The sequence below is a fragment of the Salmo salar genome, chromosome 01, assembly GCF_965601325.2.
Source record: "Salmo salar chromosome 01, fSalSal1, whole genome shotgun sequence".
Lineage (NCBI taxonomy): Eukaryota > Metazoa > Chordata > Actinopteri > Salmoniformes > Salmonidae > Salmo > Salmo salar.
This window is the reverse complement of record NC_138291.1, coordinates 179,937,501-179,942,500: the sequence shown is the minus strand read 5'-3', so window position 1 is coordinate 179,942,500 and position 5,000 is coordinate 179,937,501. Positions and strand designations below refer to the sequence as shown.

The following is a 5,000-nucleotide window of genomic DNA, read 5'->3' as shown; positions in this document are numbered from 1 at the left end:
TGTTGGGTTAGCAGTGTTTCTGTAGCATATATATATTATATAAATGCTATATTTTGGCTCAATTTACCCCTTTGGCTCAATTTACCCCACTCTCCTCTAATGTTATTTAATAACAGATCTGTGGGTGGGTTATTAATGATAACACTCCAATTCCAAGATGGTGTAGCAGTCAGATGTCTTTGTCCTGTCGTGTCCCTTGTATTTATCTTTTTACATCTTTTTCTTCGCATCTTTTAAAAATATTTTCCTAAACCTCAACTTCTAAATACTCTCCTCTTCTAAAGTATTTATATTTACTTCGGATCTGGAATCCCTCAACTGAAGCTAGCCAGCTAACTACCTACCAGCTATCAGTCAGCAAACCATTGCTAGCGGTCATCAGCTAACCTTTAGCTCTGAAAGCTCTCGCCTGTTCGAACAATGTGACTCAAACCAGAGCATAACCGACCTATTTTTTTTCTCTCCATATCCCCGGATTCCTACCGCAAACTCTGAACATTTTCATCTGGATCTTCGCAACTAGCTAACCACAATCCTGGGTGACTACTCCTGGCTAGCGTTTCCATCCCGGAGCAAGCACCAATTAGCCTGAAGCTAGCTCGGCCAGGGCTCCTGTGCTACCACCGAAGCCCACTCCTGGGCTACAATATCCGGACCCCTTCTACTGCCGGTACGGGGCACGGAACCCCGCCGATCCTCTACGACTGGAATACAGACATAATCTACCCTAGGATTCCAACAGGCCCCTCAGGCACGAACGTCCGTTGAAGGTCCATTCTGCTAACCGCGGCCTGCTAGCTACCTAGAGCTGCTTGGAACCCTAACTACTAATCCACGACTGGTCTATCGACGTCACCGCACGAAGAGGCAAAAACAAACTTACCGCCATCACGACGTCCCCCAAAGGCCTTTCTGATAACTTGCTAGCCCCGGGCTGCTAACTGCTAGCTTGCTTGCCCCGGTCTGCTAACTGCTAGCTTGCTTGCCCCGGTCTGCTAACTGCTAGCTTGCTTGTCCCGGTCTGCTAACTGCTAGCTTGCTTGTCCCGATCTGCTAACTGCTTGCTTGCTAGCCCCTGTCTGCTAACTGCTAGCTTGCTTGCCCCGGTCTGCTAACTGCTAGCTTGCTTGCCCCGGTCTGCTAACTGCTAGCTTGCTTGTCCCGATCTGCTAACTGCTTGCTTGCTAACCCGGTCTGCTAAATGCTAGCTTGCTAGCCCCGGTCTGCTAACTGCTAGCTTGTTTAGCCCCGGCCTACTAACTGTTAGCTTGTTAGCATCGGCCTGCTAACTGTCTGAATCGCCATGTCCCCAGTCAGCCCAACCACTCACTGGACCCATATGTTCACTTGGCTACGCATGCCTCTCTCTAATATCAATATGCCTCGTCCATTACTGTCCTGGTTAGTGATTACTGTCTTATTTCACTGTAGAGCCTCTAGCCCTGCTCAATATGCCTTAACCAACCATGTTGTTCCACCTCCTACATATGCGATGACATCATCTGGTTTAAATGTCTCTAGAGACTATATCTCTATCATCATTACTCAATGCCTAGGTTTACCTCCAATGGACTCACATCCTACCTTACCTTTGTCTGTACACTAGGCCTTGAATCTATGCTATCGTGCCCAGAAACCTGCTCCTTTTACTCTCTGTTCCGAACGTGCTAGACGGCCATTTCGTATAGCCTTTAGCCGTACACTTATCCTACTTCTCCTCTGTTCCTCTGGTGATGTGGAGGTTAATCCAGGACCTGCAGTGCCTAGCTCCACTCCCACTCCCCAGGTGCTCTCATTTGTTGACTTCTGTAACCGTAAAAGCCTCGTTTCATGCATGTTAACACTAGAAGCCTACTCCCTAAGTTTGTTTTACTCACTGCTTTAGCACACTCTGCCAACCCGGATGTCTTAGCCGTGTCTGAATCCTGGCTTAGGAAAACCACCAAAAACCCTGATATCTCCATCGCTAACTATAACATTTTCCGCCAAGATAGAACTGCCAAAGGAGGCGGTGTTGCAATCTACTGCAAAGATAGCCTGCAGAGTTCTGTATTACTATCCAAGTCTGTACCCAAACAATTCGAGCATCTACTTCTAAAAATTCACCTTTCCAGAAACAAGTCTCTCACTGTTGCCGCTTGCTATAGACCTCCCTCTGCCCCCAGCTGTGCCCTTGATAACATATGTGAATTGATTGCCCCCCATCTATCTTCTGAGCTCGTGCTACTAGGTGACCTAAACTGGGCACCCTCATAGATATCATCCTAACTAACTTGCCCTCCAAATACACCTCTGCTGTTTTCAATCAAGATCTCAGCAATCACTGCCTCATTGCCTGCATCCGTAATGGGTCTGCGACCAAACGACCACCCCTCATCACTGTCAAATGCACCCTAAAACACTTCTGTGAGCAGGCCTTTCTAATCAACCTGGCCGGGGTATCCTGGAATGACATTGACCTCATCCCGTCAGTAGATGATGCCTGGCTATTCTTTAAAAGTGCCTTCCTCACCATCTTAAATAAGCATGCCCCATTCGAAAAATTTAGAACTAGGAATAGATATAGTCCTTGGTTCACTCCAGACCTGTCTGCCCTTAACCAGCACAAAAACATCCTGTGGCGTTCTGCATTAGCATCGAATAGCCCCCGCGATATGCAACTTTGCAGGGAAGTTAGGAACCAATATACACAGGCAGTTAGAAAAGCTACGGCTAGCTTTTTCAAACAGAAATTTGCATCCTGTAGTACTACCTCAAAAAAGTTCTGGGATACTGGAAAGTCCATGGAGAATAAGAGCACCTCCTCCCAGATGCCCACTGCTCTGAGGATAGGAAACTCTGTCACCACCGATAAATCCAATATAATTGAGAATTTCAATAAGCATTTCTCTACGGCTGGCCATGCTTTCCACCTGGCTACCCCTACCCCGGTCAACTGCCCTGCACCCTCCACAGCAACCCGCCAAAGCCCCCACCATTTCTCCTTCACCCAAATCCAGAGAGCTGATGTTCTGAAAGAGCTGCAAAATCTGGACCCCTACAAATCAGCCGGGCTAGACAATCTGGACCCTCTCTTTCTAAAATCATCTGCTGAAATTGTTGCAACCCCTATTACTAGCCTGTTCAACCTCTCTTTCATATCGTCTGAGATTCCCAAAGATTGGAAAGCTGCCGCGGTCATGCCCCTCTTCAAAGGGGGTGACACTAGACCCAAACTGCTACAGACTATTACTACCATGTTACTACTATATTACTACCATGTTACTACTATATTGCTACCAAGTAACTACTATTACTACCCTGTTACTACTATATTGCTACCAAGTAACTACTATTACTACCATGTTACTACTATATTACTACTATTACTACCATGTTACTACTATATTGCTACCATGTAACTACTATTACTACCATGTTACTACTATATTACTACGGTGTTAGTACTATATTGCTATCATGTTACTACTATATTACTACCATTCTACTACTATATTACTACCCTGTTACTACTATATTACTACCATTTTATTACTATATTACTACCATGTTACTACTATATAGGGTCTAAGTCTGTCTACAATACTGATGGGTAGGGTCTAGTCTGTCTATAATATAGACTGATAGGGCCTAGTCTGTCTATAATACTGATGGGTAGGGTCTAGTCTGATGGGTAGGGTCTAGTCTGTCTATAATACTGATGGGTAGGGTCTAGTCTGATGGGTAGGGTCTAGTCTGTCTATAATACTGATGGGTATGGTCTAGTCTGTCTATAATATAGACTGGTAGGGTCTAGTCTGTCTATAATATAGACTGGTAGGGTCTAGTCTGTCTATAATATAGACTGGTAGGGTCTAGTCTGTCTATAATACTGATGGGTAGGGTCTAGTCTGTCTATAATACTGATGGGTAGGGTCTAGTCTGTCTATAATACTGATGGGTAGGGTCTAGTCTGTCTATAATATAGACTGGTAGGGTCTAGTCTGTCTATAATACTGATGGGTAGGGTCTAGTCTGTCTATAATACTGATGGGTAGGGTCTAGTCTGATGGGTAGGGTCTAGTCTGATGGGTAGGTTCTAGTCTGATGGGTAGGGTCTAGTCTGATGGGTAGGGTCTAGTCTGTCTATAATACTGATGGGTAGGGTCTAGTCTGTCTATAATACTGATGGGTAGGGCCTAGTCTGTCTATAATACTGATGGGTAGGGTCTAGTCTGATGGGTAGGGTCTAGTCTGTCTATAATATTGATGGGTAGACTAGTCTGTCTATAATACTGATGGGTAGGGTCTAAGTCAATGTTGAAGCAAAAGGGAAGTTATTGTTCTTATATATAGGTTACTTCATGCAACTCTCAATAACTGCAAACTAAACAGGTAAACATTGAAATGAAATATATATTTACATGTCGTAGTGGTCAAAGGCACTGCATTGCAGTGTTAGCTGTGCCACTAGAGATTCTGGGTTCGAGTCCAGGCTCTGACGCAGCCGGCCGCGTCCGGGAGACCCATTGGGGCGGCGCACAATTGGCCCAGCATCGTCCGGGTTAGGAAGAGGGTTTGGCCGGCAGGGATGTCCTTGTCTCATCGCGCTCTAGCGACTCCTGTGGCGGGCCGGGTGCAGTGCACGCTGACCAGGTCGCCAGGTGCACGGTGTTTCCTCTGACACATTGGTGCGGCTGGCTTCCGGGTTAAGAAGGCGTTGTGTCAAGAAGCAGTGCGGCTTGGTTGTGTTTCGGAGGACGCACGGCTCTCGACCTTGGCCTCTCCCGAGTCCGTACGGGAGTTGCAGCGATGAGACAAGACTGTAACTACCAATTGGGATACCACGAAATCGGGAAGGAAACGGGGTAAAATAAATAAATAGAAAAAATAAACCCCCCTCGACCCAAAAGTGGATCAATCCAATGTCAAAGTCAGTCCTCACAGCTCAGTGTCTCCGAGTCGGTCCTCAAAGCTGAGGAGCACAGGCTGAGGTGGTTTGCTGTTAAGGAACCACTAGG

General features: G+C 46.2%; 1 pseudogene; it reads right to left on the bottom strand.

Moving 5' to 3' along the window:
- Nucleotides 1-4,920: 4,920 nt before the first annotated feature.
- Nucleotides 4,921-5,000, bottom strand: part of LOC145879458 (WD repeat-containing protein 91-like) — a 31,272-nt pseudogene continuing 31,192 nt past the window's right edge.